Source organism: Bos javanicus, chromosome 5 (genome assembly GCF_032452875.1).
Source record: "Bos javanicus breed banteng chromosome 5, ARS-OSU_banteng_1.0, whole genome shotgun sequence".
NCBI lineage: Eukaryota > Metazoa > Chordata > Mammalia > Artiodactyla > Bovidae > Bos > Bos javanicus.
The window spans coordinates 42,241,781-42,256,109 of NC_083872.1; the positions used below are offsets into that span (position 1 = coordinate 42,241,781).

Consider the following 14,329-nt stretch of genomic DNA (forward strand, 5'->3'; position numbering starts at 1 on the left):
AAAACATCAATGCAGTATACTAACGCATATATATGGAATTTAGAAAGATGGTAACAATAACCCTGTGTACGAGACAGCAAAGGAGACATTGATGTATAGAACAGTCTTATGGACTCTGAGGGAGAGGGAGAGGGTGGGAAGATTTGGGAGAATGGCATTGAAACATGTAAAATATCATGTATGAAGCGAGATGCCAGTCCAGGTTCAATGCATGATACTGGATGCTTGGGGCTGGTGCACTGGGATGACCCAGAGGGATGGTATGGGGAGGGAGGAGGGAGGAGGGTTCGGGATGGGGAACACATGTATACTTGTGGTGGATTCATTTTGATGTTTGGCAAAACTAATACACTTATGTAAAGTTTAAAAATAAAATAAAATTAAAAACAAACAAACAAACCCAAAGTTGGCAGATGAAAAATAATTATAATGATCATAGCAGAAATAAATGAAATAGAGATGAAGAAAATAATTGTGAACACCAGTGCAACTAAAAGCTGTTTTTTTGAGAAGATAAACACAGTTGATAAGCCTTCAGCCAGACTCATCAAGAAAAAAAGGGAGAGAAATCAAGTTACTAAAATTAGAAATCAAACAGAAGTTACAACTAACACCATAGACATACAAAGGATCATAAAAGACTACTATCAGTAACTATATGCCAATAAATTGGACAACCTATGATAAATGATCTAATTCATAGAAAAGTACAACATTCCAAGACTGAATCAGAAATAGAAAATATGAATAGACAAATTACAAGCAGTGTGATCAAAGTCTTCCAATGAACAAAGGTTAAGAACCAGACGCCTTCACAGGTGAAACATTTAGAGAAGAGTTAACACTTACCCTTTTGAAACTCTTCCAAAAAACTTCAGAGAAAAGAACACTCCTGCTCATTCTAGAAGGCCATCATCACCCTGATACCAAAACACACAATGAAAACACAAAAAAAGAAAATTTCAGGCCAGTATCATTAATGAACATAGATGTTAAAATTCTCAACAAAATATTGCTAAACAGAATCTAACAATGCATTAAAAGGATCGTACACCATGATCAAATAGGATTTATCCCAGGGATGCAACGATCAGTATCTGCCAACTAGTCAGTGTGATTGTTGTTGTTTTTCAGTCATGTTCAACTGTTTGTGACCCCGTAGACTGCAGCACACCAGGCTTATAACACATCAACAGACTGAAGAATAAAAACCATATGATTATTTCCATAAATGCAGGAAAAACTCTGGACAAAATTCAACACCAGTTTATGGTAAGAACTCTACAGAAGGTGGGCACTGAGGGAACCTATCTCAACATAATAAAAGCCACATGTGACAAACCTATAGCAAACACTAATCTCAGTGGTGAAAAACTGAAAGTAGTTCCTGTAAAATCAAGAACAAGGCAAAGGAGGTTACTCTCATCACTATTATTCAATATAGTTTTGGAAGTCCTAGCCATGATAATCAAAGATAAAGAAATAAAAGGAATACAGGTTGGCAAAGAAGTAAAACTGTCACTGTTTGCAGAGTGCCATGAAACTACGCATAGAAAATCCTCAAGATGCCACCAAGAAAACTACTAAAGCTAATCAAGGAGTTTAGTAAAGTCACAGGATACAAAATTAAAACACAGAAATCTCTTGCATTCATTATACTAACAATGAAAGATCAATTAGTGAAAGTGAAATTAAGGAAATAATCCCTTTTACCATTGCAACAATAAAAATTACATACCTAGGAATAAATCCACTTAAGGAGATGAAAGACCAGTACACAGAAAACTATAAAATTATGCTGAAAGAAATGAAAGATAACACAAAGAGATAGATCTACCATGTTCTTGGAGTAGAAGAATCGATATTGTGTAAATGACAGTAAGGTAATCCCTATGAAATGATCAATGGAATTTTTCACAGAACTACAACAAAAAAAAATTAGTTAGTGTGGAAACACAAAAGACCTTGAATATCAAGAGCAATCTTGAGGGGGAAAAAACAGAGCTGGAAAAATCAGGCTCCCTCAATTCAGAGTATACTACAGGGTTATCGTAATCAATCCAATATGGTACTGTCACGAAAACAGAAATATAGATCAGTGGTACAATACAGAAATCCCGGAGATAAACCTATGCACCTATGGTCACCTAATCTATGACAAAGGAGTCTAGAATATACAATTGAGTAAAGATATCCTCTTCAATTAGTGGTGCTGGGAAACTGGACAGCTTTATGTAAAAGAATGAAATTTAAACACTCACTAACATCTACATTAAAATAAAGTCAAAATGGATTAAAAACCTAAATGTAAAGGTGGACACTGTAAAACTCTTAGAGGAAAACATAGGCAGAATAGGCTTTGACACAAATTGCAGCAAGATCTTTTTTGATCCTAGAGTAATGAGAATAACCCCCTCCTTCAAAAAAAAATAGGACCCTATTAAACTTAAAAGCTTTTGCACAACAAAGGAAATCATAAACAAAACAAAAAGACAAACCTCAGAAAGGGAGATGATATTTGCAAACAAAGCAACTGACAAAGGATTAATCTCAAAAATACACAAAGAGCTCAGGCAGCTCTCTCTGTATATAAAATTTAATCCAATCATAAAATGGACAGAAGACCTAAATAGACATTGCTCCAAAGGAGACACACAGATGGCCAAAAAACACATGCAAAGATACTCAGCATCACTAGTCATTAGAGAAGTGTAAATCAAAGCTACAATGAGGTATCACCTCACACCTGTCAGAATGGCCATCATCAGAATCTATAAACAACAAATCCTGGATAGTCTATGGAGAAAAGGGAACCTTCTTACATGGTTGGTGGTACAGCCACTATGGAGAACAGTATGGAGGTTGCTTAAATGGTGAAAAATATTTTTTATATGAAAAAAATTGAAAAAAGATGAAAAATATAAAAAAAGATGAAAAATAGAGCTGCTATTTGACTCAACCATCCTAGTACTGGGCATATACCCAGAGAAAACCATAATTCAGAGAGACACATGCACCTGTGTTCATTGCACCACTATTTATAATAGCCAGAATATGGAAAAACCATATGTGGAGTCACCTATCCAAACCAGGATATGGAAACAGCAGGTCCATCAGCAGAGGAATGGATAAAGAAGATATATGTAATAGGATAGTACTCAGTCATAAAAAGAAACATTTTTATGTGGAGGTGTGGATGGACCTAGAGTCTGTCATACAGAGTGAAGTAAGTCAGAAAGAGAAAAACAAATAGCATACATTAACTCATATATGTGGATTTGAACAAATTGGTTTATACGATCTTATTTACAAATCAGAAATAGACACACAGACATAAAGAACGGGGTTATGAGATGAATTGTGAGATTAGGATTAAGATAAATACACTATTGATACTATGAATAAAATAGATAACTAATGAGAATCTACTGTATGGCATAGGGAACTCTACTGACTGCTCTGTGGTGACCTAAATGGGAAGAAAATCCAAAACTGATGGGATATATGTATACATAGATGGGAAACAGTGGAAACAGTGTCAGACTTTATTTTTTTCGGCTCCAAAATCACTGCAGATGGTGATTGCAGCCATGAAATTAAAAGATGCTTACTCCTTGGAAGGAAAGTTATGATCAACCTAGATAGCATAATAAAAAGCAGAGACATTACTTTGCCAACAAAGGTCTGTTTAGTTAAGGCTATGGTTTTTCCAGTGGTCATGTATAGATGTGAGAATTGGACTGTGAAGAAAGCTGAGCACCAAAGAATTGATGCTTTTGAACTGTGGTGTTGGAGAAGACTCTTGAGAGTCCTTGGACTGCAAGGAGATCCAACCAGTCCATTCTAAAGGAGATCAGTCCTGGGTGTTCGTTGGAAAGACTGATGTTGAACCTGAAACTCCAATACTTTGGCCACCTCATGCAAAGAGTTGACTCATTGGAAAAGACCCTGATGCTGGAAGGGATTGGGGCAGGAGGAGAAGGGAACAACAGAAGATGAGATGGCTGGATGGCATCACCGACTCGATGGACATGAGTTTGGGTGGACTCTGGGAGCTGGTGATGGACAGGGAGGCCTGGTGTGCTGTGATTCATGGGATCACAAAGCGTTGGACATGACTGAGCAACTGAACTGAACTGAATAGCTGATTCACTCTGCTGTACATTTGAATCTAACACAACATTTTATACTTCAATAAAAAATTTAAAAAGCCAGCTGATTCATTGATTGTTTCAACAAACATTCATTGTTTGTTGTTTTGTAATATCATAAAAATAGGTCAAAATTTAGTAAGATTTGAAAACCTACAGGTACTGCTGCTGCTGCGTTGCTTCAGTCATGTCCGACTCTATGCGACCCCATAGACGGCAGCCCACCAGGCTCCTCTGTCCCTGGGATTCTCTAGGCAAGAATACTGGAGTGGGTTGCCATTTCCTCCTCCAGTGCATGAAAGTGAAAAGTCAAAGTGAAGTTGCTTAGTCGTGTCCGACTCTTAGTGACCCCATGGACTGCAGCCTACCAGGCTCCTCCATCCATGGGATTTTCCAGGCAAGAGTACTGGAGTGGGGTGTCATTGCCTTCTCCAACAGGTGCTAGTATCATATAACAAAGTATAATCATGACTGAACAAAATTGTATCCACTTGAGAATTTTATGCCATCTTAACATGGTTTTGGCCTTCCCAGGTGGTGCTAGTGGTAAAGAACCAGGCTGCCAGTGCTGAAAATGCAGGAGACCTGGAGGAGGAAATGGCAACCCACTTCAGTACTCTTGCCTGGGAAATCCTATGGACAGAGGGACCTGGTGGGCTACAGTCCATGGGGTCACAGAGATTTGAACATGACTGGGCTACTAAACACACACACATGGTTTTAGTATTATTAGATGTTATGTTCATGTTTAATATTTTTTTCCACAATTTAATACTGTAATAGTTTTTCATTACTCTGTCCGTTGTCATTGTGTCTTCTGGTACTTATGTTTTTAAAATTTTTCTTCTTTTCACCTACCTCTGGTTGTGGCCAAATCTTGTTGCTTCTTTCTCATTGGTGTCTCTTATACTTTTTCTCCTTGCCAGTCCTTAGTGATTCACATTGTGATTGCTCTAGTTCTGGTCTTTACTGCTTAATGACTGACCTTTTGCTATGGCTTTTTTCTCTAATGATTGTAGTAACTAACATTTGTATGACTCTTTGCAGATTGAGAGTAAATCCTCATTGCTGTATGTGCTAAGCTACTTCAGTCGTGTTCAACTCTTTGCGACCCTGTGGACTGGAGTTTGACAGATTCCTCTGTCCATGGGATTTTCCTGGCAAAGAATACTGAAAGTTAAGTTGGCTCAGTCACATCCTACTCTTTGCGACACTGTGGACTGGAGCCCACCAGGCCCCTCCGTCCATGGGATTCTCCAGGCAAGAATACTGGAGTGGGTTGCCATTTCCTTCTCCAGGGGATCTTCCCGACCCAGGGATCGAACCCAGGTTTCCCACAATGCAGGCAGAAGCTTTAACCTCTGAGCCACCAGGGAAGCCCCTATGACATCTTCCAGGGGATCTTCTCAACCCAGGGATTGAACCAGTGTCTCTTCCATCTCCTGCACTGGCAGGCGGGTTCTTTACCACTAGTGCCACCCAGGAAGCCAATTAGGCACCTTCTAATCAGCTTGTTTTTTTTTTTTTCCTCCTGTTTTAAAGATGACAAAACAAAGACTCTGAAAGTGTCAGAATAATAAAAGAACAGGGACTAGAGCCAGGTTTCCTAAGATCAATCACATGCTCTTCCTATTATGCCCTCTGCCTTATATTACACCCCTCTCTAATCTGTTTCATTGCCATTAGATTCAGTTCAGTTCAGTTCAGTTCAGTCGCTCAGTCGTGTCCAACTCCTTTCGACCCCATGAATCTCGGCACGCCAGGCCTCCCTGTCCATCACCAACTCCCGGAGTTCACTCAGACTCACGTCCATCGAGTCAGTGATGCCATCCTGCCATCTCATCCTCTGTCGTCCCCTTCTCCTCCTGCCCCCAATCCTTCCCAGCATCAGAGTCTTTTCCAATGAGTCAACTCTTCGCATGAGGTGGCCAAAGTACTGGAGTTTCAGCTTTAGCATCATTCCTTCCAAAGAAATCCCAGGGCTGATCTCCTTCAGAATGGACTGGTTGGATCTCCTGGATGCAGTCCAAGGGACTCTCAAGAGTCTTCTCCAACACCACAGTTCAAAAGCATCAATTCTTTGGTGCTCAGCTTTCTTCACAGTCCAACTCTCACATCCATACATGACCACAGGAAAAACCATAGCCTTGACTAGACAGACCTTTGTTGGCAAAGTAATGTCTCTGCTTTTGAATATGCTATCTAGGTTGGTCATAACTTTCCTTCCAAGGAGTAAGCATCTTTTAATTTCATGGCTGCAGTCACCATCTGCAGTGATTTTGGAGCCCCCCAAAATAAAGACTGCCACTGTTTCCACTATTTCCCCATCTGTTTCCTATGAAGTGATGGGACCAGAGCCATGATCTTCATTTTCTGAATGTTGAATTTTAAGCTAACTTTTTCACTCTCCTCTTTCACTTTAATCAAGAGGCTTTTTAGTTCTTCTACACTTTCTGCCATAAGAGTGGTGTTATCTGCATATATGAGGTTATTGATATTTCTCCGAGCAATCTTGATTCCAGCTTGTGCTTCTTCCAGCCCAGCATTTCTCATGATGTACTCTGCATATAAGTTAAATAAGCAGAGTGACAAGATACAGCCTTGACGCACTTCTTTTCCTATTTGGAACCAGTCTGTTGTTCCATGTCCAGATCTAACTGTTGCTTCCTGACCTGCATACAGATTTCTCAAGAGGCAGGTCAGGTGGTCTGGTATTCCCATCTCTTAAAGAATTTTCTACAGTTTCTTGTGATCCACAGAGTCAAAGGCTTTGGCATAGTCAATAAAGCAGAAATAGATGTTTTCCTGAAACTCTCTTGCTTTTTCCGAAACTCTCTTGCTTTTTCCATGATCCAGCGGATGTTGGCAATTTGGTCTTTGATTCCTCTGCCTTTTCTAAAACTAGCTTGAACATCTGAAAGTTCACTGTTCAAATATTGCTGAAGGCTGGCTTGGAGAATTTTGAGCATTACTTTACTAGCGTGTGAGATGAGTGCAATTGTGCAGTAGTTTGAGCATTCTTTGGCATTGCCTTTCTTTGGGATTGGAATAAAAACTGACCTTTTCCGGTCCTGTGGCCACTGCTGAGTTTTCCAAATTTGCTGGCATATTGAGTGCAGCACTTTCACAGCATCATCTTTCAGGATTTGAAATAGCTCAACAGGAATCCCATCACCTCCACTAGCTTTGTTCGTAGTGATGCTCTCTAAGGCCCACTTGAATGCACATTCCAGGATGTCTGGCTCTAGGTCAGTGATCACACCATCGTGATTATCTGGGTTGTGAATATCTTTTTTGCACAGTTCTGTATTTTTGCCACCTCTTTTTAATATCTTCTGCTTCTTTTAGGCCTATACCATTTCTGCCCTTTATTGAGCCCATCTTTGCGTGAAAGTTTCCCTTGTTATCTCTAATTTTCTTGAAGAGATCTCTAGTCTTTCCCATTCTGTTGTTTTCCTCTATTTCTTTGCATTGGTCGCTGAGGAAGGCTTTCTTATCACTTTTTGCTAGTCTTTGGAACTCTGCATTCAGATGCTTATATCTTTCCTTTTCTCCTGTGCCTTTCGCTTCTCTTCTTTTCACAGCTATTTGTAAGGCCTCTTCAGACAGCCGTTTTGCTTTTTTGCATTTCTTTTCCATGGGGATGGTCCTGATCCCTGTCTCCTGTACAGTGTCACAAATCTCAATCCATAGTTCATCAGGCACTCTATCTATCAGATCTAGTCCCTTAAATCTATTTCTCACTTCCTCTGTATAATCATAAGGGATTTGATTTAGGTCATACCTGAATGGTCTAGTGGTTTTCCCTACTTTCTTCAATTTAAGTCTGAATTTGGCAATGAGGAGTTCATGATCTGAGCCACATGAGCTCCTGGTCTTGTTTTTTTTTTTTTTTTTTTGACTGTATAGAGCTTCTCCATCTTTGGCTGCAAAGAATATAATCAATCTGATTTCGGTGTTGACCATCTGGTGATGTCCATGTGTAGAGTCTTCTCTTGTGTTGTTGGAAGAGGATGTTTGCTATGACCAGTGCATTTTCTTGGCAAAACTCTATTAGTCTTTGCCCTGCTTCATTCTATATTCCAAGGCCAAATTTGCCTGTTACTCCAGGTGTTTCTTGACTTCCTACTTTTGCATTCCAGTCCCTTATAATGGAAAGGACATCTTTTTTGGGTGTTAGCTCTAAAAGGTCTTGTAGGTCTTCATAGAACCCTTCAGCTTCAGCTTCTTCAGCTTTACTGGTTGGGGCATAGACTTGGATTACTGTGATATTGAATGGTTTGCCTTGGAAACGAACAGAGATCATTCTGTCATTTATGAGATTGCATCCAAGTACTGCATTTCGAACTCTTCTGTTGACCATGATGGCTACTCCATTTCTTCTGAGAGATTCCTGCCCACAGTAGTAGATATAATGGTCATCTGAGTTAAATTCACCCATTCCAGTCCATTTTAGTTCACTGATTCCTAGAATGTCGACATTCACTCTTGCCATCTCTTGTTTGACCACTTCCAATTTGCCTTGATTCATGGACCTGACATTCCAGGTTCCTATGCAATATTGCTCTTTACAGTTCAGACCTTGCTTCTATCACCAGTCACATCCACAGCTGGGTATTGTTTTTGCTTTGGCTCCATCCCTTCATTCTTTCTGGAGTTATTTCTCCACTGATCTCCACTAGCATATTCGGCCCCTACTGACCTCGAGAGTTCCTCTTTCAGTATCCTATCATTTTGCCTTTTCATACTGTTCATGGGGTTCTCAAGGCAAGAATACTGAAGTGGTTTGCCATTCCCTTCTCCAGTGGACCACATTCTGTCAGACCTCTCCATCATGACCCGCCAGTCTTGGGTGGCCTCAGGGGCATGGCTTAGTTTCATTAATTTAGACAAGGCTGTGGTCCTAGTGTGATTAGATTGACTAGTTTTCTGTGAGTATGGTTTCAGTGTGTCTGCCCTCTGATGCCCTCTTGCAACACCTGCCGTCTTACTTGGGTTTCTCTTACCTTGGATGTGGTGTATCTCTTCATGGCTGCTCCAGCAAAGCGCAGCCATTGCTCCTTACCTTGGACGAGGGGTATCTCCTCACTGCCACCCCTTCTGACCTTGAACGTGGAATAGCTCCTCTAGGCCCTCCTGTGCCCCAGCAGCCACCGTTGCTTGGAGGTGGGGTTGCTCCTCCCTGCCACTGCCCCTGGACTCGGACGTGGGGTAGCTCCTCTCGGCCGCCGCTCCTGACCTCGGACGAGGGGTAGCTCCTCCCAGCCGCTCTAAGTGCACTGGTCGCAGCCTCACTGCTTTGAACACGTTTGTAGTTATCTCTGTCTTCTTACTCTTGTATATCTCGACTCATAGAAGTTGTTACTTAACACTTGCACATTATCAATACCTCAAACTCTAGGACAGATCTGTTCTTAAACACTAGGTCATCCTGAGCTCCAGTGGCTCAGAAGGTCAGTTTTGTCTTATCTTTCTAATTTTTAATTTCTAATATTTAGTATAGACATAAATTTTTTTGGTGGATTAATTGAGTCTTTATTACTAGGTTTTCAGTAGCTTGATTCCAGGAATTGAATGCTGCCTTGATCACTGCTTCAGTATTTTGTACTCTGTCTTGTTGATCCATATGTCTTAGTTATTGCCTTTCTTTGCTGCTTGCTGCTGCTGCTGCTGCTAAGTCGCTTCAGTCGTGTCCGACTCTGTGCGACCCCAAAGATGGCAACCCACCAGGCTCTGCCATCCCTGGGAGTCTCCAGGCAAGAACACTGGAGTAGGTTGCCATTTCCTTCTCCAGTGCATGAAAGTGAAAGTGAAGGCGCTCAGTCGTGTCCGACCCTTAGCAATCCCATGGACTGCAGCCTACCAGGCTCCTCCGCCCATGGGATTTTCCAGGCAAGAGTACTGGAGTGGGTTGCCTGTGCCTTCTCCGTTCTTTACTGCTTGCTGCTGCTAAGTTACTTCAGTCGTGTCCGACTCTGTGTGACCCCATAGACGGCAGCCCACCAGGCTCCCCCATCCTTGCTTAGTTCATCATTAAGCTGTCTCTTGAAGTAACTTCAACAAAAGCAACACTTATATTCAGAGAATGTTTAGCACAGACTCCTGTAAGCAGTTGTTTTGTTTTATTCATAACTGGATCACCAGTGTCTAGGTGGTAGTGGTGGTGGTGGTGGTGGTAGTGGTGGTGGAGCATGTTCTGCTGTGTTGGACTCAGTGACTCCACAGACTATAGCTCCTTAGGCTTTTCAGTCCATGGAACAGTGATTAATTCAGAAGAGATATCCAGTATATATTTGTTGACTGACTATATAACTTTTTGTTATAAAATAAATGTTTGTAATTGAACCTCTGATTCCTGTCAACATATGTGGACTATATCTGCTTAGACTTGTGCCTATTGCTTGCCCTCGTTCTTGCTGTTGTTCTCTGCCTCCTGCTAGGCTTACTTATGTATCTGCCTACATGCAATGAATTTTTTTCCTGTTGTGTGGTGCTGCCGGCATCCCCTGATTATCAAGTCTTCATGGATCTATTTTGGTCTTTAGGTCTTATGTTTAGCTGTGTGTGTTAGTGCTCAGTAGTGTCTGACTCTTTGTGACTCCATGGGCGGACTGAAGCCCACCATGCGCCTCTGTCCATGGAATTCTCCAGGCAAGAATACAGGAGTGGGTTGCTATGCCCTTCTCCAGGAGATCTTCCCAACCCAGAGACTGAACCCGGGTCTCTTGCATTGCAGGCAGATTCTTTACCGGTTGAGCTACCTGGGAAGCCCTATGTTTAGCTGGATTAAATGTTTACCAAGCCTGTGTAGAATTCTTTAAGATCTGTTTAAAAGCTTTTTAATTGTTTTTTTTTAGAAGAATGATTTTCTGTGTTTAGAATATACAGTTGTCAACCAAATATCAGCTAGATCTTTTGATAATTAAGTCACCAGACAGTGTTGTAATAGCAATTAATGGTCTCATAGTGATCATTTTTAGTCTGCATTCTGTACAGCTGTACTTCTCTCATTGAACAAACGTGGGGGAGAAGAGAATTAAAAAGGACAGTTGAGTGAAACATAATCTTTATATTAGTGTCCCTAGCAATAGAAAGAATAATTATGTCTAAATCTTTAAATAAAATATCTTAAGTCTATGGAAAGATTTAGAATTTTTCTGCTATATGTAAAGAAAAAGAAAATATCAATTCAAATATCCCTGCTTTTTATTTTAAAGGAGGTTGAGCCATCCAAACCAGGCCCCTAAAGTTTGTGCCAAATTTTAATTTACAGTGATACAAAAGGATAATCTTATAAATTTTAGTCAATCTGTTATATATACCATCTTTTCTTTTAAGGTTCTTATAGAGTAGATATTTAGTTAAACTCGAGTACATCTGAACCCTTTATAAAATCAAGCATACAGTATGTTTAAGCCCAATTTGTAGGTGTTAATGCAATAATCTTATTAGCTTTAACAAATAGGTTTATTATTTGGTTGTATGACATTTTGTTGATTTTATCTGTCAGGACAATCAAATTTCTTCCTATGGGAAAATGATTTTATGAAATATTTACATTTTAATATAGCCTTAATTCTATATGTTGCATTTAATAGCCTTAATTATTATTATAACAATAAAAAGGAAATGCTGCTGCTAAGTCACTTCAGTCATGTCCGACTCTGTCCGACCCCATAGATGGCAGCTCACCAGGCTCCCCTGTCCCTGGGATTCTCCAGGCAAGAACAGTGGAGTGGGTTGCCATTTCCTTCTCCAATGCATGAAAGTGAAAAGTCAAAGTGAAGTCGCTCAGTCATGTCCGACTCTTAGCGACCCCATGGACTGCAGCCTACCACACTCCTCCATCCATGAGATTACCCAGGCAAGAGTACTGGAGTGGGGTGCCATTGCCTTCTCCAAAAAAGGATATAGTCCACATATATTTTTGTATTCTGTTATGTGTATGATTTTTTTAGTTTTACCACCAGTTTTGAAGTAATCTGAATTAGTTATTCTTTGTAGGACTTCAGAATTATGATCCATCAGAATTGAATTTTTTCTCTTAGATCAAAGAGAGGTATGACAGTGGGCATCTGTCTGGACACACTTCTTCCTTATCCCTGAATAACCTGCCTGGCCAAAGGGACTCTGGGATTAGATGTTGATGTTTTCTTTGAGTGAAATAGCATTGAATAGTGGAGAAGGCAATAGCACCCCACTCCAGACATACAGGCAACAACTCCAGTATTCTTGCCTGTAGAATCCCTTGTACAGAGGAGCCTGGTGGGCTAGAGTCCATGGGGTGGCAAAGAGTTGGACACGACTGAGCAACGAACAACTAAACTAACAACTAAACTGAGCAATTGAATTTCAGTTTCAGCTTTCAAAAAGAGTGACTGTAATGCCTAGGATTTCAAATTTCAGCATTTCAGTCACTTGAGAGTTATTTAAAATGCAGGTTTTAATTTAATAGTGGCATGAGATCTGAGACTCTGCATTTCTAACAAGCTCTCCCAGCTGATGGTCATGTTGCTGATGCATGAGTAGCAAGTCAGAAGGTATAGATTATAGCATTAAATAACTGACATTGTTATTGAAAAATTAGTGTTTATACATGTGAAATATTTTTAGAGTACTTCAAGATAAGAGGAAATTGAAGGCTAAAGGAGACATGGACAATATTTAGTTTAAAAGTGAGGGAAAGTTGAGATCATTAGGAACTGCTTCATGGTAAAGACAAGGTTAAAAGCTGGGCCGTGAAGGCAGACAGGAATTGGTGAAAAGGCAAAAGGGAAGGCTTTATATAGAACAGAGCAGTGTTAAGGACAAAGATGAGTCTGAATGAGGGCAGTGACATTTGAGCAAGGAGAATCATTGTCCCTCTCTTTCTCTGTCCTTTCAAGCTTCTGATATACAAGAGCTTGTTGCAAGGGGGAGGGGGAGAGGGAGCTTTGTAATTTAATTGTCCATATTTAGGAGTTTTAGAGTTTTGTGTTATTTATTTCTAGTTTAGTTCCACTGTGATCAGAGAATATATAATTTGTGTGATTTCAGTTCTCTGAAATTTGTAGAGACTTGCTTTATGACCCAGCAGATGGCCTGTTTTGGTAAAGGTTAAATGCATATGTAAGTGTGTATTCTACAATATTCGCCTTTAGTGTTTTATAAATATCAAATAAGTCAAGATAACTAATAGCATTACTTAAGTCTTCTAGTTCTTTGAGTGAGTGAGTGAGTGACAGTCACTCAGTCGTGTCCAACTCTTTGCAAACCCATGGACTATAGCCTGCCAAGCTCCTCTGTCCATGGAATTCTCCAGGCAAGAATATTGCAGTGGGTTGCCATTTCCTTCTCCAGGGGATCTTCCTGACCCAGGGATCGAACCGAGGCCTCCTGCATTGCAGGCAGATTCTTTAGCATCTGAGCCACCAGGGAAACCTCTAATTCTTTACTGTTTTTTAAAAATGTGCTTGTTTTACTAGTTACTAAGAAATGTGAACTAAGATTCTTCAACTGTGATAATGAATTTGTTGATTTTGCTTGTTCTGTCAATTTTTGCTTTTTTATAGTTAAAGTCATATTATTGGGTGGAAGCATTCGGGCTTATTTTATTTTCTTGTTTTATAGAGCCTTTTACTAGTTTTCTACTACTGCTGTAACAAGTTGCCACAAACTTAGTAGCTTAAAACAGTGAATTTATTATCTTCCTGTTCTTGGGATCAGAAGTCCAAAATAAGTTTCACTGGGTAGAAACCAAGGTGCTCCAGAGGCACTAAAGGGGAATTCCTTTCCTTGCTTTTCCTAGCTTCTGCTGTTGTAATCCTTATATTCCTTGACTCATTGCCTTTTCTCTATCTCCAAAGCCAGCAGAATAGCATCTTCAGTCCCTTTATATATATATATTTATATATATATATATATAAATAGTTATTTTAAGATCCTCCTAGCTAGCTCCAACATCTTGATCATGTGTTGATTTGTTTCCATTATCCATTTTTTCTCTTGATTATTGGCTACATTTTCCTTCTTCTATTCATTTCTTGACATTATTGATTTCATGCTAGGTATCATATGTAAAAGACTAGTAGAAGATTTTTCTTTGAAATGGGCACAGAATTAGGAAAGATTGAAAATCATTGTGAATAGTATAGTGTAGGGACACAAGGACACTGGCTTATTGCTTGTGAAGGACCTGA

At 40.0% G+C, this 14,329-nt stretch overlaps 1 protein-coding gene across 12 annotated transcripts in view; it reads left to right on the top strand.

The window, feature by feature from the left end:
• The window catches only part of KIF21A (kinesin family member 21A), a 185,168-nt gene that overhangs the window by 38,905 nt on the left and 131,934 nt on the right, over positions 1-14,329 (top strand). The gene's annotated exons all lie outside the window — the stretch shown is intronic.